We start from the raw sequence: 25,008 nt of genomic DNA, 5'->3' as shown, positions 1-25,008 counted from the left end.
TTTGCACCCAGAGCAACAGCTGCCAGCCTGGACAGCAGGAGGAGGAGATTCTGGGCAGGCATGACACCACACAACCTACTGCCACACGCTGTCACCTGCGGTCGTGCCAGGTGTTGCATGTCCATCATGAGCGCATGTTGAACAAAGACAGCAAGGGAGATGTCCTCCTCGCCTGGACCTGTAGTGTACAACCTGTGACTCTCCTGAGGCCAAAAAAACGTCTTGTCAGGGAACACCACAGGCCAGGGTCTCCCCGTGGCAGCAGGGCAGGGCTGGAAGGCACTGGGGTGGCCCCAGCTCTGGGCACTGGGCACCTGCCTGGGGACAGGCTGAGGCCAGGCTGGAACATGAGCCCACACGTGAGTCTGGCTCGGTGGGACCCATGGTGGGCAGGGCAACACTGTGGGAGCTGGAGACTGGCCCTGCTGCAGCATCGCTGGGGCAGGGGCTAACAGCCCCAAGGGCTGAAATGGGGTCCCTGGGCAAGCACAGTCAGGATTGTGGGTGCCGTCAGGGCCCCAACACATCCTTATGGAGAGACTCCATATGGCTTTGACAATTGCTGACTTCGAGAGGAGCTCACACGAGCGGAGCTCTGGCAGGAGCATTGGTGTGTGCAACCTGTTGGTGGTGGAAAAGGACAGAGGTGGGGGTCAATGAGGAGTAGTTGCCTTCAGCCTCTGCTTAGAAGGTACGTGGTTTCTGACATGACGACTAAGTCTGTGAGAGCCAACAGACAAGCAGTGGTAGGACACAGGACCTCTGTACAGGGAGAACTTTCCAGAAATGTGTCATCCTTCCTGGCCTCGCCAGGGCAGACAGGCCATTCACGGGAGAGCCGCTTGCTCTGCGTGCAGAGCTGCAAGCATAGCTCTGCCAGGTTGTCTGGCAATTCCCACTTGCAACAAAACGCCCTGCAGCCCCGGCCACTGCCCAAGGGCCGAGGACACGAGCAGGGCACTGAGGCAGCCTGGTCCTCCCCAGCATCAGCAGCTGAATTCTGTGTGCTGTGTACAGCTGCTGTCCTCTGCGCTGAGGCCACTGCCAGGATGGCAGTTTCGCCGTGGCACTTGTGCCTGCCTTCCTGCCAACAGCTGGCAAGCCTGCTGTTTGCTGTGATTACTCTCAGCATGACCCTCATGAAGCAGCAACTGTGGCCTTTACCTCTTGCCCAGACCAGAAGAATTCTCTGTGGTCCCTCCTTCCTCAGGATAGCCAGGAGCAGGCCTCCCAGATCTCCTCTGGGGTGAGGTGGGAGCCTCTTGCCTCCCTGCATGAAGCTGAATCCAGACGCAAGTAACAGCACTTTCCCGTGGTCAGGCACATCCAGCTCCAATAATCCCTCCAGCAGTGCCCAAGGCTTCAAGCTGCTTTTGGGGCAGTCATTGCATAGAGAGAGGGCAGTGGCAGCAGTGCCATAAGATTACCCAGGAATGGTCCGTAGTTAAATCCCTGACAGAGAGCTCTAAATAGTGCTGATTCATGGTAGGCAGCATACTGAGATGTGCCTAGTCAGGCCATGATGCAACATGACTGCAGGATACCAGCTGGTCTCCCATGTCCCTTCCACATGCAAGGGAAGTATCTGAAGCAGCTGAAGGTTTTCAGTCTAGTCAGCGTTCAGACCAGGCTACAGAGAAGGAGAAATACCAATGAAGACCATTGATGTAATGCCCCAAACGTTTAATAGAGATTAGCTTCCGTCCACCAAGCTTCTTCATCCTGCAGTCTAAGCTGGTGCTCGCAGAAATGTACATTGTCTAGGGCTGAGCGCCAGCTCCTGACACCTCTCCCAGATACCTGAGCAGTTAGCTTTGGAGGTCTGCTCCAAGTAATGCTTCCAGGATGCAGCCTGCAAAGGGTTGAGCCAAGCCCCTGCATCCATACACAAGGTTGCAGTGCTGGCCCTGAGGGTACAGGTGTCTTCAGAAGCCATGTTCCAGCGGGCACCTGAAGGACATTACAGCGGAGGAGTGGCAACAGAACTGTCTCCACCAGTATGACCATCAGCTACAGGTTCAGCCCTGACGGAAATCTTTTCTCCTGCATGTGCAGGGAAGGAAGCTGAACTGGCAAATGATCCATGAAGTGTTTGGGCTGAGACTTCAAGGGCAGCCTCTGCGAGCTCCAGGCCTGGAGAGAGAGGAAGGGAGCACTTCCCACGAGCTTCTTCCTTCTAGGTCCATAGCAGTCAGCCTGCACACTAAGAGGGCTTGTGAGGGGTGAGATGACCACAGGAGCGTTGTGGGAGTCCTTTCTTCTTTTGGTTTGCTTAAATACCAAGTTCCTTCACGGTAAAAGGACATTTTAAATAGCTTTCTTCAATGTATTAATATTTGTTTTGGAGTCTGAAGTACCTCTGTCTACTTTCTAGCTCTTCTCTGCATTCTTGAAGCCTTTGACAACTTAGTTTCTTGGCTGCACAGAGATGGACCAGGCAGCTTTACTCGGTGGAAGACCACATGGATTCTGAATCCATGAAAGGCAAGAAGTGAGTCTCACCAGCTTCATAGGGAAGGTCTAGGGGTTTTGCTATCCATTAGCTACTTAACTACATAGTTGGCAGAACATTCCTGGGAATATCTCAGATTGGCTACAGACCATGGTACCTGGGAGAGGATCAGCTGTGCATTGTTGAGAATGGGCAGTGGGTCTTTATCCATAACAGCTTCCATGCTAACAACCTTCTGGATCAGCTATAGGTTAATCCTCTGAACTGCATCTTGCAGAGTCTTGTCCAGTTCAGCCTCTTTATCATACTCAAAACCATAGGACTAGAAAACGTATTATACAGTTTGTACTCAGGGGACTTTATGTGCACTTCCATTGGTGGCAAAGCAAGGAAAATTCTGTGACGCGTTTTGTTCCCCTGCTGTCCAGCAAGGTCCCCAGGAGCTGGCCTTCCATCTGGCTTCACCTCTGCCTGGCTACAAATGGGGTGATACAGCTTTTGGGTAGTGTGCTGACTTTGCCTGTCCTTCTCAAAAAGAAAACTGAATTGATTTAAAATATGTTTAATGTATGTTTTAGGCCACACTTGTTAATTCCTAGAACCAGGTGTCTTGAGTTACCCCCTTACTTTCTTTTGTGCTAGAATTTGCCTACTGTCTTGAAGTACCCAAGGCAGGAATCAGTGGATTTGTCTTCACCCAGGACTGTGTCTGCCTCAGGTTCTGCAGAAGGTGCTCTGTGTGTTGGTGTTGCTTCCTTTTTTTTGTCTTGGCTTATCTTCACAGGGTTTCTTTCCCCTTGATTCCTTTCTATTTTTGCATTAGATCAGCTAAACACATGACACCTAAGACTTCACTCTGCCCCCTCTCCACCCCCCGCACTCAATTCTGGCCAAGATATACGGACAGAGATTTCCTCTCACCCAAGGGTAATGAGTCACAAAGTCTGGATGATTAGGAGGAAGGGTTAGGGTTTCACCTGCCTTTTGGGAGATCATTTTCCCCTTCAGATACCATTCCTAATCCTATACTCACTGCAGATGCCGTCTGCCACCAGACCTGCAGAAGTGAGTCCTGTCTGGAGACTGCAGTACTACTCCTCACTTTCTGGAAGGTGTTTCTGCACCACATTTATTCCTAAAGGGTTAGGAATGACACTTGGCACTGAAACTTATTCAATGTGTTTTTTGTTTCGAGTTTCAAGAAAGTTTAACCACTGAGGTAGTCTAGGTTTCTATTTGAAGCAGCAAAAGGGCAGCCATACTGCTCAGCAAGAAGGCTCTCTGATGTTTTGTTGGGGTTTATCTATAATGCGGGGTATGTAGATGCATTTGGGTTAGGTCTACATGTGTTCAGCCACCTGTGCAAGCACGGAGCCCAGAGCCCAGTGAGGGACAACAGCTCACCAGCCTTCCAGGCTGAAAAGTGCTCCGTGATGTTGCATGCAGCATTAATGCCGGCAGTGACCAAGCTGGTTGAGATCATGAGATCCTGTTCTTGCCATTGCTGCTTGATTGTTTTCTCCACTTCAGTAAGGAATGCTGAGTTAGAACAAAGCAAAGTTTATAAGATTTAGTATAAAATTATTCCCTGGAACAGTAACTGGCAACACACATCTCTGCTTACGTGTAGGTCTTTCTGCAATGTCTGAAGTGTGTGGTTTAAGCTTTAAGTCACCCCAGTTCACCACCTATTTAGCCATCAGATCTGGGCCATGGAATATAGAATCTGATGTTATTGATGGCTGGAATTCATTATTACACCCAGATACTTAGCTGACATTTACAAAAGGCTGGATGAGTTCATGATCGATAAGAAATTCACATAACTACAGAGCTGAAAAAGACAGTAAGCAAATGATGCAATTTACTAACCACTGACCAGGGAAAAATTTACACCTCTATAAGGGCATTCAGTCTTCATAGTAGAGCAGTTCCTCTGAAGCCTCTGATACTGCCTGTTGCTAGAAACAGGGCTCAATGGAGTAATTACCTTAGTCATAATGACAGATACTCCAATGCTATCAATGTAGATCCTTTTCATTGTACTGAATTACAGCTTGACACCAGAAATCTCATGACACGCTCCTGCTTCTGATTCCCCACCTGCCTCGTGACAGCTGTATTGCTTGGTTACATGAAAAAAACAACATCTCTGCCTAAGAGGAAGATAAAATTACAATAAACTTATTCTTATGAAATCTTTGGATTCTTTGCCACCTCCTATTTGCCTTCTGTATTTTTTATTTTTCCTTTTTGTGGGATTTTACATTTACTGCGACTGAATGTTTTCATTGCTTGCAACTTCCCACTGCTCTGATGTGACAGCTTTCCAGTTTGCAGTTTCTTTCTGTGTGCTGCTACAAGTTAGAATCCAGTGTCACTGTTCGCATTTTGCTAGGTTGCAGTTTACACCAGTGAAACACTACTGCACCCCAAAAGTGAGTATAAGGCAGTTGTAAAGGTATGGAGGGATGCTTGCTTGTTTCAGTTTTGTTGACAAAAAAGGAAAAAATCTCCAGCTCACAGATTGGGTTCCTGTCATGTGGTAATAGGAATGCAGGAAGACTGCATTGTAAAAAATTTATTTATTTATTTATTTACCATAGTAAGACAAAACACTTGGAGCCTGAGCACTTGCAGTTGGGGTATGAAGGATGAACCATACTGTTCTGAAGACTGGAGGTACTTAAACAGTTCATATTCTGACATTGAGGTCATAGGTTAATGTAAATATTTTATCTTATATCCAAGGCATGCCATTTTCCCATGACATATTGTAGCTTCATGTCAATTAGTTGTCTGTGAAGAAGCTGTATGAATCACCTTCTGGCTTCATCTGCCTTTTTCTTTCAGTGTAGAGAAAGCACAGACTGTGGTCTTAGGTTCATGCTTACCATTTGAACAGTTAAAGTTAGGTGAGAGGAGCTCTGACCTGGGATTAGTCAAATGTCAGAAAAGATATCAAATGGTCCTTTCTTCCTTCCTCCACAGCATTACTAAAAATGTAGATAGTGATTCTTGCAGAACTATTTGGTGTAATAAATGCTCATACTTAAAAGCAAAGTACGGTAATTAGTCAGTGATGATAGCTTGCATAGTTTAATTTGCAAGTAAACTCTTACCCCATTTCTAAGACCCTTAAATCAATTTTTCCACATCTGGAGGGTTCTGTCAGCCAGCTCAGAACAGGTAACTGGAAGGAAAGAGTGAGAGCTCTTTGCAAGGATTTTTGTTGCTGTGCAAAGATGTGAGGTAGCAGCTTGATAGCTTTTATTCCTCTTTATTGCACATGAAACCTTGATTTATGCTTATGCAGTACCAGAGGTTTGTAAGGGACACTACAGCCAAGTAAAAGCCATTGAGAATGCCCCACATGGGATTAAAGCATCTCAGGACTAATGGAGGGTTAACATGGGTAGAAGGAGAAAGTACAAGATCTTTGTACCTTTCTGAACTGTCATTTTTACCCTTTTTAGAGTCTGTTTTTCCTGAAGGATCCAGGACAAGCTATAAAGCTTACTCAGGGAGACAGGGCTCCCCAAAAGACCATTCGCATCTCCTGCTTGGAGAGAGGGAAGGGGCTGGCATGTGTGGGATGCAGCTGGCACGGGCACCCAGACGCAACAGTTCACAGGCATTGGCTCTGCCTGTGTAGCTGTTGAAGGGCTCAAAGCCAGCCTCAAAAGAGAAGTGATAGGGCTGTTCAGCAACAAATAAGCTGATGATAAGAGGTTTTCCATGATTCCCTTCACTTACAGCTGAGGCTTCAAAGAGATGAATGATATAAAACAGGAGACAGAACGCTATCCTGGAGCATCTGCTCTTGAGCCTCATCACATTTCTGAGTCCAAGCCCCTATTTCCCACACAGAAGCTGGAAAAAATAGTTCTACACATATTGCTAAAAAAAAAGAATCATCCTCAATACTGATATGTTAGGAACTGCCCAGAGAGGAGAGTGTTAACATCCTCATAACACTGTGCCTGTGATGGCCTGCTTTCTTTTTGTCTTACTGCTAAGCATAATACATAAATAGAAACACTGAATATAGACTGCAGGAGATTATTTTAGCACAGTATGAAGACATGATGCCAGTAAACCTGTAATTTGAATATATATTTTTGTTGCAAGATCTAGTATTCTTTTTTACACGGAGACACATACACATAACAAAAGCAATGAGGCTGTCAGTTCTGGCCATCTCAGTAGTGTTGCAGAATTCTGAAGAAGATGACAAAATGCTGCATCCAGTTGAGAAATCAATTTAAGAAAAATGTGTAGAGAAAATATTGTTATCTATAGAAAAGGGGAAATTAAGGGCAAGTGAAACTTTGCTTAAGTATGCCCTGTTTTGGAGAAAACAGAGAGGTTCTGAGCCACAAATGAAGTTGAGCTTAAACAAGTTGAGCAATTAAACTTGTTGAGCTAATTTAATTGCAAGAAGAATAAACCATAATATCTAAATATTGTGTTTCCTGAAACTGAAATGGACACTAGCAGACTTCCATACCAACTTGCAAAGAAATATTCACAATAATTAAGGTATGGAATGAAGTAGCAGGGCAACAAGAAACCATATGTAATGTTTTAACAGGAGTTAGGTGTATCTTTGGGCATCCAAACTGGCTGTTGCTGAAGAAAAGCACCTAGATGTACCTTCTGGGCATTTTCAATTTCAAAGTTACTTCATCTCTGTTGTCCAAGGATCTCTTCACATTAGAATGTATCAATGGGCAATTTTTTGATTGATAAATAAACCTGATCCTTTGGTATATATCTAACCCTAGTGCCATTCTCTAGAGCCAGGTAAATGAAAGACAGTTTGAAAATAGCTGTATGGAAAGAAGACTGTCTCCTTGCCCTCTTTCATATGCACAAATAGGCTTGGATTTGTGGAGAGTGTTGGTGGCATTTACTTTCCTTTGGGAACTATGGGGAGCTATTCCAAACGGCTTGGCCAGAGTTTGCCAGAGCGCAGCCTTGCCATGTACCCCCATTTCTCTGCAGCTTGGTCACTTCCCCAGCTCTTATGTCTCTTCTGATTTAATGAGATTAATTTACCTTGGTGTTTTGCAGGTTTTTCCTGTTTCTTCTTCTTCCCCCCCCCCCCCCCCCCCGAAATGAATAATCATATTTACTAAGATCTTACCCAAAAGGCCAAGACTTCAGTACAGCTTTGGAAATACTGCATACTGTGAACTTTCATTAGCCTGTTGTTTGTGCCTGCCTTTAGATTATTAATAGAAAAATTCAGAAAAAACGTAACTTAACCCATATAATACTCTACTAAATATCCTTCCTGGCACAACTAAAGATAGTGGCTCAGTCTCAGTGTCAGTGCACAGAGCGAGAGTGAGACCAATTCCTTTCAATCTGCCTACAAAATTCCAACTGCGATCTATGGAGAACTGCCTGGTGGTCCCCACAGACTTGTCTGATCACATGTTGCTGGCTCCTCATCTTTTCCAGCTGCTAGCTTCTAATAAAAGCAAGGGAAAAACGGTATTCCACAGAAATAATGAAAACGGCTGCCCCAGGAGTATTATGTGAATGTGTGCTGGAGAAAGGATGATCTCCACAACCCTGAAGGCAGGGGGGAGGAGTTTGCAAGACACTCTCTTTGTTGACCTGTGATCTACCATATGGAAAAGTTGGATGTTTGAGTGGCCTTTTAACTCGTGGTTTGATTAACCTCTTTGGGGCCATTCTTTATCCCCATCTTCCTTCCTACAATTGCAATACACTGTTACAAAACACTTTTCCTCTGAATCTAGATCCTTGGAAACTACGTGTAGGATATGTTCCTTACCTCTTTGAGGCAGGGCCATTTCTCTGCCAGTGCAGGACTTTGTAATAATCCTGCTCTTAATCTAATTACCTCTCCAGTCTAGTTTAAAACTTTCTCAGTTGAGGCAGAATTCAAACAAAACTGTAGGCTGTATGAATAAGCCTAGCCAAATGGGAATTCTCTCTGACTAAAGGTCAGGTCTGGCCTCTAAAGAACAGCCTGTGTAGTAATGAGTGTTTGGCTCCCTTGAAAATTGCAATTGTATGGAAATGTCACAAGAATACATGTATCTTTCTTTAAAGAACTGGGGTTTTTGTCTCAGTTGCTTAAAACCACAGCTGAGGTATTTTACAATGTAGGTCTTACAGATGACTCTGATATAACCTCCTTTACAATCAAAGGGAGGCATGAAAAGTAACAGATCTAACAGATCTTCAGATAATAATCAGTTGTGGCTGTGCTTAGGCTTGTCACTTACTTCTTTTCAGAAGATGATGTGGGTCAAATCCTGCCCTTGCACCCGTGGGACCACACTGCAGGCTGGAGAGTTGAAGGGCTCACCTGGCTCCACATGTAGCCCACAGAGGGGCTGCCTGGGGCTCAGCCTCCTGACAACCCACTCACCTCTGAGCACTGGAGTTGGGAAGAGCCCCTTTCATGCTACCGTCCCTTTCACAGTACTCAGTCAGTGCCCCACACCAATTCAAGGTCCTGTTTAATGAGATTCTCTCTGTATGTCTTCCTCTCCTGTTTCATGCCTTCCTCTCTGGAACAAATCCTGACCCTGGCATGTCCTTAGGGCTACAACAAATTTATTTTAGCTAAAATAAAGCAGGGAAGGAAGGCTCAAGTACCTACTACTGATGAGCAAATAGCTTTTATTCCAAAAGAAAACATGATGTGAAAAAGTATCCTCCAGACAGAGGATTGCAGAGACGTATCAGTGGATGTTGACACTCAGCATGGCACTTACTGCTACCCTTTCGACAATTATCACCTCCCGGCATAACCCAGGGCTGCTGAGCTGATACAGAGCTGGCTCTCCCCCCGAGGAGGGTGCCACTGAGGTTAAACACACCACTGAAGGGGCAACGTCTTCCTGATGTGCCGCTGGAGCAGAGCTGTGGCCAGCCTCAGCCCCGTCTCAGGCAGCTCCACAGCACTGTTCTTCCCTCTCACCCCAGTGCTCTTCTCTCCCTCAGAGCTCAAGCCCCACTTCTCACTAGTTCTGAGCAGCACATGCTTGTGATGCCAGCCCAAGTGCTTGCTAACAGCGTGAGCAGGTCCTGTGAAACAGTGCTAGACGCCGTCAAGAACATGTAGGGCACCCTACTGCGGTTATGGCTTCTCCTTGTAAATGACATCGTAGAGAGAGGAAACTTTTCAGAAAGGAAATGAAAGCAGCAAGGTGGATGGCCAGGCAGAGATGTTGGAGTCAGGTAAGGAGAGGTGGCATTTTACATCCTCAGAAGAAGGCAATCGAAACTGCTGGGAGCGAGCACACTTCTGGCATATTGCTCCCTGCCTCCAAAGCGTGGTTGTGCGGTTGGAGCAGGAGTCAGTGAACACCTCCGCTTATTATGTGGCTATTCCTTATTTCAGCCCACCACAGGCTCAGGGTAGAATTACCTAAACACTCAATATTCACATTTTGAAATATTCTTTTAATTCCACAACCACAAAGACTGTAGATTTTACAGTTTTGAAAGTGAAAGAGAACCTTACAATAACTTGGAGACACACATAATAGCTTTTTACGGGAGGTTATAGACAATTTTCTGACTACAGTTAAGCTGTAATGAATGTAAAAAACTCACACCGGCACACAAAAAAGGGAGGAAGAAGACAAAAGAAACCCTATTTACTTTTAAAGGCCTGTTGGCAGCTAACAGATCAAAATTTAGGTTTTGAAAACCAGTAGATTTTACCAGGCAGAATCTAATGAGGCTGATTTTAAACAACTTAGCACAATTACATTGATTGCAAGAGCAGTTTGGGTAATTACATGTGAAAATGACCATAATTAGTCAGAAATGAGCAAGAACCTTGCAAATGTTTCCATATACAAGGGTTTCTTCATCTTTCTATGAGATGTTTGGCGCTTAGTACAAGTTCCTTTCTTTAAGCCAATAAAAAGTTGTGGTTAGATCAAAGAAAGACTCTGTTGTACGTTCATAAATGATGTGTCATAATCCAGATACCCAAAAGCCTCAAACTTTGGGGCAGTTCTGAATAGTTGCGCTTGACAGTTGGGATTTTTTGGGGAAGACTGGGTGTCCGTTGTTACAGCAGCAGTGCCCAGCAACACACGGAGTGGCATTTCAGTATGCAAATGTGGAGGGGGAGGAATCGTGCATTTTGTATTGAATTTCTGCCTGGCATCATGTCAAAAAGTTAATTTCAGTGTGGTAAGAAGAACAAAGAACAATTTTAGGAAGGGTTTGATATTTTATTCATATTTAGATTAGGTCCGAAGAGATGATGAGAATGTTAATTGGTCTCTCTGAAGAGACAGACATTCTCACCAAGAAGAAAAATCATCTCAGCAATTGGGTCTTTTTTCTTCGTTATTCTTTTTTCTCTTTTAATCTCCTCTATGTGAAGTTAAAGAGAAAGCTGAAGAAAGCCAGGCCAAATGGCAAGAAAATGAGCACAGGAACAGAAGAGACTTCAACTGATGAAGGGAATTGCAGACAGCAAGGACAATAGTCAAAACAGGTCCTATATTTGTGGATATAAATGAGTTGGCTAGGGTCTTTCGTAATTGTTTATGATCTATTGTTGTTGTTGTCATGATAGATCTCTAACGAGAGCGTAAACTAGCTGATGGAAATTTATGGCAACTTTAGAATTAAAATGGTGACTGCAGAAAAAATTAAAAAGCCACGTTGGGTGGTTGTAAGATTCTTCTCTATTTAAACAAGTGGTCCCAATGATAAAGGCTTCCCAGCAGAATGCTCAAAATAACAGTCCAAAGCGACTATCACTATAAAACTCAACATACTGCCAGCAGAGTTTTGTTTTTGGCAAAACTCATCCCATTGTTGATCAATGAGGTGAAGTTTCTCTGTAAAACTCATCCATGGCCCAGCTGGACAAGGTTCGTAAAATAAATACAACAAAGTAGATTAGCTTTAAAGCTTGAACCAAGAGGTGGCAAAATCGGGGGAGACTGTGCCAAAGCCCTGGTTTTTAGCTCTGACAGGCTATCTCCCAGATTAATAACAATTTTCCAATGTTCAGTGTTATTTCAGTTGGCTACAGTACTCTTGTTTCCTGGTGTTGTTCCATCTCTGTTAATGTTTTATATCTGTCTTTGGACTATTTTTTCCACTGAGGTCTCCTGCTTCCTTAGTGTTGCTACTGAACATGACACAGGAGGCTGGTAGATGTTTTGGGGGGCTGTTGACTTTGCCAGGACCTGATGCCCAGCTCTGTCCCACCATGTCTGGCTTGACCCAGCCTTGATAGCCTGAGCAAGAAGAGTAGCCATGTCATAACCTAATGAGAAATACATCCTTTTGTTATGATAGCAGAGGGCAAACCAACCCTACGTGAGCAGGCTGAGCAGTAACACTACCTGCTTTTGTTATCTTGAGGTAAAGAAGTTATGGACAAGGAGTGAAAGCGAGAAACTATTTAGCAAGCCTCCCTCCCAGGCAGGGGACTCGCTGCTCTCCCTGCACGCTGCTGAATGTGTTTCAGAATGGTGGCAGTCAAAGCAGAGCAGTTTTCAGGGGCCCGAGGAGAAGGACACCTCTGCTTAGCCCGCCCTGTGCAGTGGGGGGTGGTGGCCATCTAGCCTAACACGCCTCCACCAGGAGGCAAGCCCTTATTCATCTGGGGCTGTGGGGTGACTGCTTCTCTTTGGGGAGCTTTTTCTGCTCTTCAGCTCTCCTGCCCAATAAATTTCTGTTTGGTCAAGTCCATCTGTTTGATTTTCCTGTGGAACTGTGACATGCTAGGCATTTGGGTAGGAAGAGGACGGTTTTCCTCAGAGGCTGGCTGGGGGCTTGAGCTGATGTTTCTTTGATCATCCCTGAGAGTGAGCGTGGCAGATGGGTAATGTGATGCTGGTCTCTGAGCTGGAAACATTTCCGAAAAGAATTACATGTGGTGGGGGACTGGGCTTGATGGCCTCACAAGTTCAAGCCAGTCATGTATCCTTGTCCTGTCCCGTCATCTCCTTTCCTGCCCGACCCTGCTGTAGCTAACACTGCAGTTTCTGAAGAGGCAGAACATGCAGCATTGCTGCTAGTGAGGAAGCAGTGCATTCCCTTGTGAATGTCTTGGACTGTGATGATCCACAGACCAGCATAAATTTGGGCTAAATTTGGTTCTGGCTTCTGCTGTCAGAAGAATGAGTTCAATTCATTTTGTCTACCTGGGTAGGTCTGGTGGTTTAACCCCAACTGGTAACTAATTCTACAGAGCTGCTCACTCACTCCCCCCTCACCCAGAGGGATGGGGAAGAGAATCGGAAAGGAATGTAAACTCAAGGGTTGAGATAAGAACTATGTAATAGGTAAAGCAAAAGCCGCACACGCAAGCAAAGCAAAACAAGGAATGCACTCACCCCTCCCCATGGGCAGGCAGGTGTTCGGCCATCCCCAGGAGAGCAGGGCTCCATCACACCTAACGGTTACTCAGGAAAACAAATGCTGAATGTTCCCCACTTCTTTCTTCTTCCCCCAGTTCATATACTCAGCACGACATCATATGGTATGGAATATCCCTCTGGCTAGTTGGGGTCAGCTGTCCCAGCCGTGTCCCCTCCCAATGTCCCGTGCCCCTCCAGCCCTCTCACTGGCAGGGCCCAAGAAACCGAAAAGTCCTTGACTTAGCGTAAACATCACCCAGCAACAACCAAATCCATCCGTGTGCTATCAGCATTGTTCTCCCACCAAATCCCAAACACAGCACTGCACCAGCTACTGAGAAGATAACTAACTCCGTCCCACCCGAAACAAGGACAGCAGGATATGATGCCTGATGATGGCTATCTTCCATGGATACTACTTCAGTGTATAGTAAGCTGGAGTATAACATTTTGATTGAAGTAAAAAATGATAGTTTAAGAGACAATGCTTAGTTTGCCATCTCAGGGGGCGAGTGCATCAGAGCTTCATCTGGCCCACAGTTGTGTGACTCCATCAAAGAGCTGTTATGGTACATACCAATAAAGAGGCTGGCTTCAGGGCTATGATTAATTTTGACCTGTATTATCTATTCTTACTTTACAAATGAAATGAGCCTACTCATAAAGTAAACATCCGTCATGCTCCATGAAAGACCTGGGAAGCAACAATACCTACCTGAAGTGTGCTCCCATGTAGCTCAGTTTCATATGTAGGTGACGATAGCAATTTTTATGGGCTGCTTAGGATACATCAGATGTATATTATATCCACATTTGTTAAAGTGCCACTGAGCCTGGCCCAGCTGTTTAAAACTCAGCCCCTGCATAGTCCATGGTGATCATTTTCATCACTTGCTTTAGCAAGCTTCCATAACCCGGAGAGGTTCAACTGCAGTTAGCTTCAGTAGTGTAAAATTAATTACTTCTGTATATTCCTGTGCTGTAAGCACTGGCTACAGCCACTGTGCTGTAATATTAGATTAAACTGAGTACATTATTAGCTTTATCAATGATTCATTATAATCTTCATGCCAACCGAAAGGACACAGAGTACCCATTTACCAGTGCGCCTCTAGCAAACACTGCAACACACACAGGTGCTTTTTTTGGAAGTGCCTTTATCAAGGAATATAAGGTAGTAGAAATTTCCTGAGTTTGAGTACATGTGTTTCAAGTAGGTTATATCAGAAATAGGACCCCCACCCCCCGTGTTTAACTTCAGACTTAAAGCAAGGTGCTCAGGATGGGACTATGAGCCATGTGTTCCAGGCAGCCAGGATTAATACAAGATCTGTGTGACAGCAGACAACTGCAGCCTGAGAGCTAGACCATTTGTAACGCTGATTGACAACTGTGCTCATGTAAGTCTGTGTGAAGGCTGGAGCAACTGAATGCAGCTGTGAAATAAGGTTGAACGAAGAAAAGAGACTTGCAGAGATTCTCAGAAGCATGTGGCGTGTGAATGATTGCCTCCTCTCAGCCATCCCCTCCTTGTCTTCCCCCCACTTTTTGGAAGGAGCTATCTCCTTGTTTCACCGGTCCACCAGTTTCCTACACTGAAAAGTCAATTCCTTGTTCACTCACCCCTTCATAGCAGGCCCCAAAGTAAAGGTGGGCACTTTGAGTGCTATTAATATGTAGAGAAATGCTAACTAATACAGAATGAAGATAACAGAGGAGTCAGAGGAATTTTTCTCTTCCTTCTCCTTTTGGGTCAGGATGAGAAGGGGGATTTCAAAGAGCAGACTTTAGCCAGTACAGATGCAATACACAAGTTCAAGGCTTCCCAGTCTTTTAAAAGCTGAGGCACTGGCCTGTGATATGCACACTTGTCAACAACAGTATATTCACCCCTGTGGGCTTGAATCAGATCCTACTACACCCCAGTTTGTCACTGGTATAACCACTGATTTCAGTTAAATTAGTCTTTATTTACACGGGTGAGCATGAAGAAAGGCAGGTTTGCTAAGTACAGCAGATCACACAAAACCAGTTTTTTTCTTCAAGGGAGGCATTAGTCACCACTGCAGGCACTTTGATTTGTTAGTCTGTACACAGCACAAGCAGGCTTTTGAGAAAGCTAGAGTGTTTGTGTGGGTTTCCTGGGATGTCTGGCGTTCTTGTAAACCCTTGTGTTGGTTTTGGTAAGATTGGTTAAAACAGGTAGTTGTCTACTTCAGAAATTAATCAATGAAACTCCAGAAACAAAGCACACGGGAGGTTAGAAGCAAGGGTTGCTGTGTGTGAGATTGACAAGGAAATACATGTGTGCCAGGAATAGCCCACAGATGTTTATAGAGCATCTCTGCTAGGACCTGAAGGATGGGAGTAGTGCCAGGTGTCTCAATACGCACATATGATAAATATTACTCACTGGTAGCCATTTGAATGTGCCTTATAAGTCCTTCTAAGAAAATGTAGTTAATAATGATAACAAGTACATTACTGGGGTCTTTGGAACCCTGCTGGGGTCCTCTGGCCCAGGACCAGGAGATTCAGTAAACCACGAGTAAAGAAGTTACACTTGCTGTGATTAGGTGTCATTTCACTGGAGAGGAATCTGTATTTCTACTGGAAAATATTTAGGGTTTAGTGACTCAAAGATAACTGAAGACTACCTAGTACCACCTTTGCCATATGCAGATGAGCATAAATGACATTACATAAATGAGGCATCTAAATCATCAGTTAGATATTAGCCCAAACAGAACCACAGTCACAGAATGGTTGAGGTGGGAAGGGACCTCTGGAGGTCATCTGGTCCAATGTGGTGGGCTTGCGTGGCAAGGTTTTGGTAGTGGGGGAGGCTGCAGGGGTGGCTGCTGTGAGAAGATGCCAGAAGCTTCCCCCATGTCCGACAAAGCCAATGCCAGCCGGCTCCCAGACTGGTCAAGGCTGAGCTCATCAGCTATGGTGGTAGAGCCTCTGGGACAATGTATTTAAGAAGGAGGCCAGGGTGGGGGGTGGGGGGTGTGGTGGAGCAGGGAATCCGTGAAAAAAAAATGCAGTGGGAGAGAGGAGTGGGAAAACATGAGAGCAACACCCTAGGCCAGTGCAGGAGGGGCAGGAGGTGCCCCAGTCACCGGAGCAGAGGTTCCCCCCAGCCCGTGGTGCAGCCCCCGGTGCGGCAGGCTGGTGACACAGGGAGGTCCATGCTGGGGCAGATCCCCACCTGCAGCCCGTGCAGGACCCCACGCCGGAGCAGGTGGGTGCCCGAAGGCGGCTGTGAGCCCACGGGCAGCCCACGCTGGAGCAGCTCCTGGCAGGACCTGTGGCCCCATGGCGAGGAGCCCGGGCTGGGGCAGGGCTGCTGGCCGGGCTGTGACCCCGCGGGGACCCACGCTGGAGCCGGCTGTGCCTGAGGGGCTGCGCCCGTGGGGGGACCCAGCTGGGGCAGTTCGTGAAGAACTGCGGCCCAAGGGAAGGACTCGCACTGGGGAAGGCCATGGAGAGCTGTGTCCCGTGGGAGGGACCCAGGCGGGAGCAGGGCAGGGTGTGAGGAGGAAGCAGTGGCAGAAACAACGTGTGATGAACAATGTGTAACTCCCATTCCCCGTCCCCCTGCGCCACTCAGGGGGAGAAGGTAGAGAAACTGGGAATTAAGTTAAGCCTGGGAAGAATGGAGGGGTCAGGGGAAGGTGTTTTTTCTGATTTGAATGATAATAAATTAAACTAATTTTCCCCAAGTCAAGTCTGTTTTGCCTGTGACAGTAATTGCCGAGGGATCTCCCTGTCCTTACCTTGACCCACGAGCCTCTCCTTATATTTTCTCTTCCCTGTCTGGTGGAGGGGGGAAGTGACAGAGTGGCTTTGGTGGGCATCTGGCATTCAGCCAGGGTCAAACCACCACACCTCTGCTCAAGCAGAGCCACCCAGAGCCAGCTGCCCAGGACTGTGTCCAGACAGCTTTTGAATGTCTCCAGGGACGGAGACTCTACGACCTCCCTGGGCAACCTATGCCAGTGCCTGGCCACCCTCACAGTGAAGAAGTGTTTTCTCAAGCTAAAGCTCATGCATTACATCTCATGTGATGCACACACAAATAATGTTGGAAACTAAAAAAGTCAGGGTTTGCTCTCTCTCATTCAAAACAGAGTAAGCAAAATGGACAATTTCTACAAAAAATAAGTAAATAGAAGAAATTTACAAATAATTTCCAATTGAAATGCTTCTTCAAAACATTTTCGATCAAACCTAATTAGAAAGGTAATTTCCTAGAAGCTTTCAGAAAATTTACCTATTCCTTTCACATACATTTTTGCAATATCACCACACTTCACCTTATGCATGGGGCATCTCCCTGAATGAACCTGAAAGCTCTTGTCTTTGATATGCCTCTCACAGCTTGCTGATGCTACAACACCAGCAGGAAAACCAGCCGCTCTGCGTTAGCTAGGCTGTGAGGCAGCTGTGGGAAGGCAATGCTTCATTAAATACGCAAGACATATATATAATTCTGCGGATACTCTGTGCATATACATATATATTTAAAATGCTGAGTATTTGAATCGGTACATATGTAAAATCTGTATGTATAAATGCATTTTTGTGTATGTGTGTGCATACATATACACACACAGAGCCATGTGCATTTAAGCTTATTTTATTTCTCCTTCATTCTCTTCCTTCTATACTTACTGTCTCCTTAGATTGTAAGCTTGCTGGATCAGATGCTGTGCCTGTACTGGCACATCTCGTCTTAAGGGGAAATGAGGGCATTCCTGTAATATAAATACTAATTTATAACTCAAACTCTGTGTTCAAAGTACACTAAAGCTGCAAAGTCAAGCAGCTAAAGATAAGAAAGACCAGGATTAGGGAGTCCTGTGCCACTTTAATTCAGTCTCCTTTGCATACTGCTAATTACCCAATCATATATTCTGCTTTTCCCTTTCATTGGCTCATTCAGTGTATGAAATGTGCAATACTAACCTACAGAGCAATGAGGCAAGATGGGTTTTCCCCTGATTGTTCCACATGTGAATTTACATCCTAGTTACCGCATGCTGTTCAAACCCTGCTGCTGAGAGGAAATTGTTGTTTCCTCATTTCTTCCTTCATTGGTGCTCATCTCTATCACCACGGAGCGCCTCATGAGTTTCTGTTCAAAACATGCTCTCTTTGGTGGGAATGACGTCCATCACTGATGGCAAACTGACCTAGATTAAGGTCAGGTAGATTTGATTTAGTAAAATTGAGGTAATTAAGGTGAAAAATTAAAAAAAACTTGGGGGACACAGTTTAAGATATACCTTATTTTTCACAGTATCCACAATCAAATAATACTTACGATTTCAAACCTCAGCTCCCAAAGATTTCAGTTTGGTGCTCAGCCCTTCTGAAAAATGAGCCCAGAGAGCACCAAGACAGACCTTTAACCTCAGATCACCGGTCCAAGCTGCTGAGCCATGGGAACCCAGGCATGTGCCTCAGCAGTTATGTTCAAGACACCCAAGAAGCAGAAGAGGGCTCTCCAAACTCTCTCCATCCTGCGATGTGGGTCCCCATATGATCTGTGGTAAGAAACTTTGATTCTGTGCTGCTCCAGGTCAGTACATGTCACAGGATCCACAAATGGAGTTTGGAAATGAATTAAATATGAAAATGAATAATGCACCTTGTGCAGCGCTCCTGAGGAGACCAAGTTTGAGACCACATTTAATTTCATGCTTCTCTTAAATATTACATTGTCACTGCACTACAGAACGCTAAAGTGAAGATGCTGGGCTACATCCCAGGAGCGGTGGTGGAGGTTTTGGCAGCCAGGCAGGGAGAATCAGAGCTGCCGGCCCTTGGGAAGGTAGCAGGGGTACTGCGAGCTGTGGAACAGGTGAGCTGTCTGGATATTTCATGAAAATGGCCTCCCTTGATACCTCTCCTGGTGTTCAGGTTGAACTTATTGTCATTAAGTTTCAAAGCCAATCTCAGGTGTATTTCTGTGGGGCTTCCACTTCCCATAAAAACTCCTCAGCTTTTCACAGCCTCTAATATGCTGGCATCTGTTTGCACTCCCTTCGGGCTCAGAAACATTTCTTGCGAGAAGCAGCAAGTTGGGTGAATTTTGCTAAAAGAAGAGGTGGATTTCTTGAGCACAGTTTGTTAGCATTGCAGAAAAAGTGTGGTTTGTGAGAAATTTGTCTCCTTTCAAGGCTTTGGGCTGATTTTTTTTTTTTTTCTTCCATGGGCTCTTTGGCTTTGCTGTCTGCTCTCTGTGAGCTGTTCCCGGCTCAACAGGCACAGCCAGCCCTTGTGCGTGACTGCAAGAACCTCTGCATTTCTTGTGACCTTTGAATTCATGCCCACGCACACAGTGGTCCCCGAGCTGCTGCGTGCTGCCTCTGCTCCAGCCTTTAAGGGCTACCTGAGGTGCATTGCCGGTTGAAGAAAATCACTGAGGCTGTTTTTGGAAACTACCCACAAACACCCCGTAAGTTTTTCCTCCTTGTAACTCATAGAAGAGAGGTGAGCTTGTCTGGATGGTGCCCCATGCCTGCACCTTTCTGGTACCCTTCAGTCCCATATGACAGTACAAGCAAAGAGAAGGAGACGTAGGCTTCGGTGTCACAGGGCTCGCTCTCTTCTCGCCTCTGTTGGATCATGTGTGGGCCATGGAGCTGCAGCCAAATGCTCACGGGGCGATAGGGAAGGCAGAAGTCTGAAAGTGCAGAATATTGCCAGGGAAGGAGCGTGCAGGGTGACAGCGTGAGTGGCAGAAGATATGAGGGATGGAGAAGCTCAGGTGTGTGGCAGAGAAAAAATGAGGGAGGACGGAGTCCTTGCTGTGGGGCAGGTGGTGAGTGATGTAAAGAGGGGTCCTCTGTAGGAAACTGGCAACTGAGGACTTTGGGAGGGGTGAGAGGGGAGGCCAGGATGACAGGCCTGGCTGCAGGAGCAACGAGGTATACAGCCTTCTTCCCTTACATAGGGAATGCTTAAGGCTGGGGAGCAAGACTGCCAGAATATTCCAAGGCTTTTCAGGGACACATAAAAACCTCGGGGGCTCTGCCAAGTGGATGCCAGGTGATAGTCCAGCTCCTGGGCACATGGAGGGGCTGAGCAGCCTGGCTGCTGTGTGCTGTGCGGTGCCACGGGGCTGGGATGCAAGGGGAAGATGAGTATTTCCCTTCCTGTCCTGTCTGAAAATTCATACTGGCAATTAAGATGCAGTGCTTGTGGCAGTCAGGGGCTCAGCCTGACGATTCCAAGAGCCCCTTCTAGTCCTTTTTCTTTAGCTCAGGCATATATATTGTTATGTAACACCTCAGCTGGGTGCATTAGGTTCAAATAGCAAACAGCATCCCTGCCAAGCCCAGAAGCGGGACTGACTGCTACGTACGCCCTTTCTGTGTCTTTTGCTAAAGCAGAGGTGTGGACAGAGGTACATTTATTTCCCATGTAAATGTCTTCACCTTGCTGATGGCTGTACACTGGGTCTCGTGATCAGGATCTGCACTGGAGCTAGTTCTACTGATCATCAACAAAATTCCTGTTGGCTTTAAGAAGAGTGGGAGTGGACTAAGGAATCTGTGAAATTCTGATTTCAGGTAAGACTGAGTTACATATTGTACCACCGATTAGAAACAATTCAGCTAAATGTGAAAATTAAAATATATCCAAGAAAACAACAGCAGGGAAGCAGCTGAACTGGAACTGGACTTTTTCCTATACGTACGTAGAGGCAGGGGATTTAATTTAATTTGTCTATGGATGAGAGAAAATAACCCCTCGTATTGGAGTTACCTGACTCCACAGCCGCTGCAGCAAATCATTGCACTTTTTTTTTTTTTCTACCTCACCTTCTGGTAACAAACTGGAAATTTGTTACCTGGGCTTCAGGAGCAAGCCACGGGCATGACGTTTACGCACCTGCTTCTCCAGTTTGTGTGCATTAAATCAGTGGTGTGGACCACTGTGAACTAATTGCCTTTCCCTTTTATGTACTTTATCTGGCTACAGCTACTTGAGACTTTTCAATATCCCAACAAGTCCAGTATTGTATGCTGACACTTTCTAAATTCTCTGCTGGACATTTGGTCATCTTGATAGCACTGAATGCCCTGTTTCACCTGGAGGCAGCCAGAGGCTTTGGTTAAGGGCCTGTACAGTTGTTGCGGAAATAATCCAGGGCAATTTGAGTAGCATCTAAAAGCCGTACTGTTTATTTTTCTGTACGCATGAGCTGCTTATCGCAGCTACCTGGAAAATTCCACATATGCAGTTGCCTCAGAATGGGGCTTTGTGACAGTGCAAAAAAAATGTTTTTTTCATCTGATTCACTAGCAGTAAGTCTCCCGTAGGTAAAAGCATGTTTGGTTTAGAGTAGGAAGGCAGAAAGATGAGAGAGCGCTTTAAATGAAAATGGAAGCTTTGTTGGCATAAAAGATTAACACAGATTTCTGCTGTCGGTGGCCAGAAACCTGCTCCCTTGCCACGACCCCAACTCCCACGATCAGCTTGCCTGGAGTTCTGTTGTGTGTAGGTTACAGCTGCATGGACTTGTGCCAGGGTTGTGTGTCAATACAGCTCAGTATACGGACAGTTTACATAGAAACACCCTCTCACAGGTGCAAAGAACTTGCTTTCTCTGCTGTTTATTCCTCAGCCCGGCCAAGGTGGTGGCACTGGCTCACTGGAGACCCGCAGGTCTTGTGTGGCACAGAGGTGCTGGGGAAGAGGCGGGCGTTGGTGCGGCTGGGGAGGGAAAGGCAGAGCGTGCCAAGGGGAGTGCCCAGGCAGGGCGTAGAGGGGATGGGCACAGTACCCAAAGGGCCCAAGGGTGTGCCAGGCTCAGCTGCCAGGGTCTGCTCTCTCCAGCTCTTTCACAATAATGCACTGGAACCCAGGGCAATAAATGAGGCTGAGACTGGGGTGAAGTGGCCTGTTCTGTGCCTGAAGCATCATGCGGGGCCACTGTCTCGGGAGCAGCACAAGCAAGAAATCACGAGCCAAGAAAGCAAGAGCTCTTCCCTTGGTTTCTTCTGAGCTATGGGTGATGTGCTTTTCACCCCTACTACATCACCTCTCAGTTCTGCTGAGAGGTGCTTTGGGATGGTTGAGAGGGCATTGTAAAACCTGTCCTGCCTTTCACCTACTCTCTTTGATAAAGCAGTGCAGTACTGTGCCTGGCCTTTCCCTTCCCCCTCCGCCTCAGCCTCCAGCCTTTTCTTGTGCAAACATGTGTAGGGTTGGAAACAACTGTAATCTGAGCGACAGGAGCTGTATGGCCATTCCTGGTTGACCTGGAGCATGTATGCCACAGCAGCTGATGCTAATAAGGAAACGGGGAAGCTGTGGCCCTTGTAGTTGTCCTTGTAATCCTGCAAATGGTGTATACGTGGGGATTTTCTCTCCCTCTGTATTTCTGGTCTGCTGCACAACCACAGTGTTAAAGAACTAAACTTCTTAACCACACATACCACCACCACTCAGATAGTTCAGCTAGATACATGTCCAGGCTGACAATCTGTATACCAGGGAATGCAATGCAACACATTAACACAATGAAATCACAGGTGTCTCTGGAAGTTATCCCAGAAGCATTCGGATGCCAGAAGATGGTGACTTCCCTGCAGATGTTCTGTGCCCTCCTGCAGTGACCAGTGTGCTCATAGTAAAGTTTCCTGCACTGGCACCCAGATTAGGCTTTTGCTCTGCAGTGCAAACCCCTTCACTCTGCCTTGGCTCTGCTGCCTTCTTTAGCATATTCTCCATTTTTACAACTGGTTTAAGCAGTCTCCTCCCCATGAGTTATCACATCACTGTTATCTTCCTTCTTAATCATCTCTGACATTCAAGTGAGATTTGTTTTCTCATTTGACCTTACTTGACCTTTCAGGGGTGGGAGGACAGGGAGTCCTTGAACAAGCTTCAGCCCTAATGCTAAATACTGAACAGAGGAGACACCTTTCTTTGTGACCTCTTGGCTTGTTCTGTAAGAAGTGATGGGGAAGCCTATTATTAGGCTGAGTACCTGTGCTGAATACGACAGGACCCCTTGCCTTCGCTGGGTTCAGCAGGCATTGCCAGAACACGCAGCATGTAGAACTTGATCGTCTGTTTTAATACAAGGAATCACGGGCCTGTTCTTTCCCAGATCTCCCTCCATCCTGCTGGTAGGGTTGAGAAATGCACCCCCAGCACCTGCCACCACTTTATGAACATCTCCGAAGCTGCTCTGCCATTGCTCCTGTCAAGTCTCACCAGTACACGTGCAGGAGCGGTCCACTACCTTTGGTTTCTAAAGAGATTCACAACGCTGCCATTTCAAAAAGTGGCAAAATCTGAAACACCTGAAGATTAATGGAGACTAATGCACCACAACACTAAGAGACTGCTCATCTTCATACTGACACCTCCTAGATCATGAATTTCTCAGTGCAGAGAATCCCTCCCTCTTCTGTGCTTTGTAAAGCAAGGCAGGCTTTTGTGGTGCTAGATACCTGCTGAGGGAAAGCAGGACACCTGATCTCAAAGCATTTAGCCAGGTAAGGCTTCTCATAGCTTCCACAAATGCTTTTCAATTCCAGAAAAAAATACTGAGCAAAGCCTTCAGGATTTAGCCCATGAATTGTGATTCTCATAGCACACATGGATCCTGAGATGATTGGAACTAAAAGCTTGTCAGGGAGGTCTCTCCTCCTGCCTGTGTTCCTGGTGGGGCAATAGTCTTAATGTCTGTAGTTCTCATATGATTGCAGCTTGCTGCACAGGAAGCAATTATGGATGAGGTCTGAGCTGCCCAGCCTCGTGGCTGCCTTCCTGGGTCTCATTAAGCATCTGTGGACAACTGGATGGATGGAATGTGCTAACAAACATATTCCCCCACACCAGGCTTGCCCTACCACTCACATCAGTCTCATGCTGGAGCTAGGACAAATCAGGTGAGCCAGATAAAGCTCTCAAGGTGTGGGATTGTCTCCAAGCAGCAAATGCTGAGGTGCATCTCTACCTCACCCCTGCACAGAAGAACTTGGGGAGGGAGGGCTGGAATATAAGGAATTTTCCTATAGCTGTCCTGTGCAGGGCTACCTTGCAAGGCAGGCTCCCAGAAGGCTGAGGCTATGTCTCCTGACATTTTCCTAAATCACTGTAAGACACTACAGAAGATGCAAGACCAGGCAAAATTGTCCAGATGCCCTAGAAGGGGGAAGCCAGCTGAACTAGCTGCAATGTGGTGTAGCCTGCAAACCTAGCCCATGCACATGAGCTTGTTTTCGGACTGGGGCATGCTGTACTCTTTTTCTGAAGCCCACTGGCAATTTTCCAGGCTGTCAGTGAGGGTTTTACAAATCCCACACGGGGTGTCTGTACCAAGCAGGTTATCACTTTACCTACTACTAGGCTGTCCTGGAAGACGTTCTCATTAATTTTTTTCCCCTCCCTCTGATGACATGTTTTCTAAACCATAAAGCTGCTTTGATCTGGACAACATTAAGAATCATGCTGTGCTGTGGGTTTTTCCCTGTAAAACTCTTGGCAATTATGCACTGGCAGCTATGCCTCCCCTGGGGGCCACTGCTCAAAGGTCCTCCAAATGGGCCGGGTGCTTTTGTACACTCTGGACCTTCACTTCTTCTTGTGACCTACATCCACAAAGGTTTTGCTTGTCCTGGAGCCTTGGCTGCCTTGTGCAGCTGCAGCTGGTAGCGTACTTGAGTTTAAACCTTCCATGTATACAGGAACGTGACCTGACGCAAGCCTCACGCTGCTGACTCCTTCCTCACGTTAGGCCAACAGTGAGCTTTTGCAACGTGGCGCTCCTGTTGCATGACCCACATGGATCAGACACAGCTGGACAGACTGATCCATGATTCATTGAAAAGCTGCCTCTGACTTAGGGTTCAGAGCAGGGGAAGGGCTAGTTTCATCTTGTGTCTGATGATCCAGCGTGGTGCTACCGTGTCTGTCACAGAAGTAATACTTGGAGGTTTGCTTATTGAAATGGAGAGTTTGGCTTCAGCTGACCTGGGTTTAGTCATGTTGCTGACCGAAGGGCTGCTGCTTTGGGCTTTGATTCCAGCTTTTGGAGCAGATGGTGTATGGGAGGTTGCGTGCTAGCTTCCTGCCTGTTTCTGCGTACAGCTGGATGTGGTCCTGGAATATCCTTTTGGAGGTAACCAGGAGGCACCA

General features: G+C 46.3%; 1 protein-coding gene across 9 annotated transcripts in view; it reads right to left on the bottom strand.

The window, feature by feature from the left end:
* ANKRD46 (ankyrin repeat domain 46) overlaps positions 1-25,008 on the bottom strand; it is an 85,986-nt gene that overhangs the window by 4,240 nt on the left and 56,738 nt on the right. For 6 of the 9 annotated variants that reach the window (XM_080378075.1, XM_080378077.1, XM_080378076.1 and 3 more), the window contains one exon: positions 7,565-25,008. This exon is cut by the window's right edge. The exons of 2 other annotated variants lie outside the window; for them this stretch is intronic. The gene's annotated coding sequence lies outside the window, so the exon portion shown is untranslated. Of the gene's footprint in view, positions 1-7,564 lie in introns of those variants that run through there. One more of the 9 variants, XM_080378078.1, reaches the window with a different exon arrangement.

Source organism: Falco punctatus (genome assembly GCF_963210335.1).
Source record: "Falco punctatus genome assembly, chromosome: 3".
Taxonomy (NCBI): Eukaryota; Metazoa; Chordata; class Aves; order Falconiformes; family Falconidae; genus Falco; species Falco punctatus.
The sequence above is the reverse complement of the archived record's forward strand: the minus strand, read 5'-3'. Positions and strand labels throughout refer to the sequence as shown.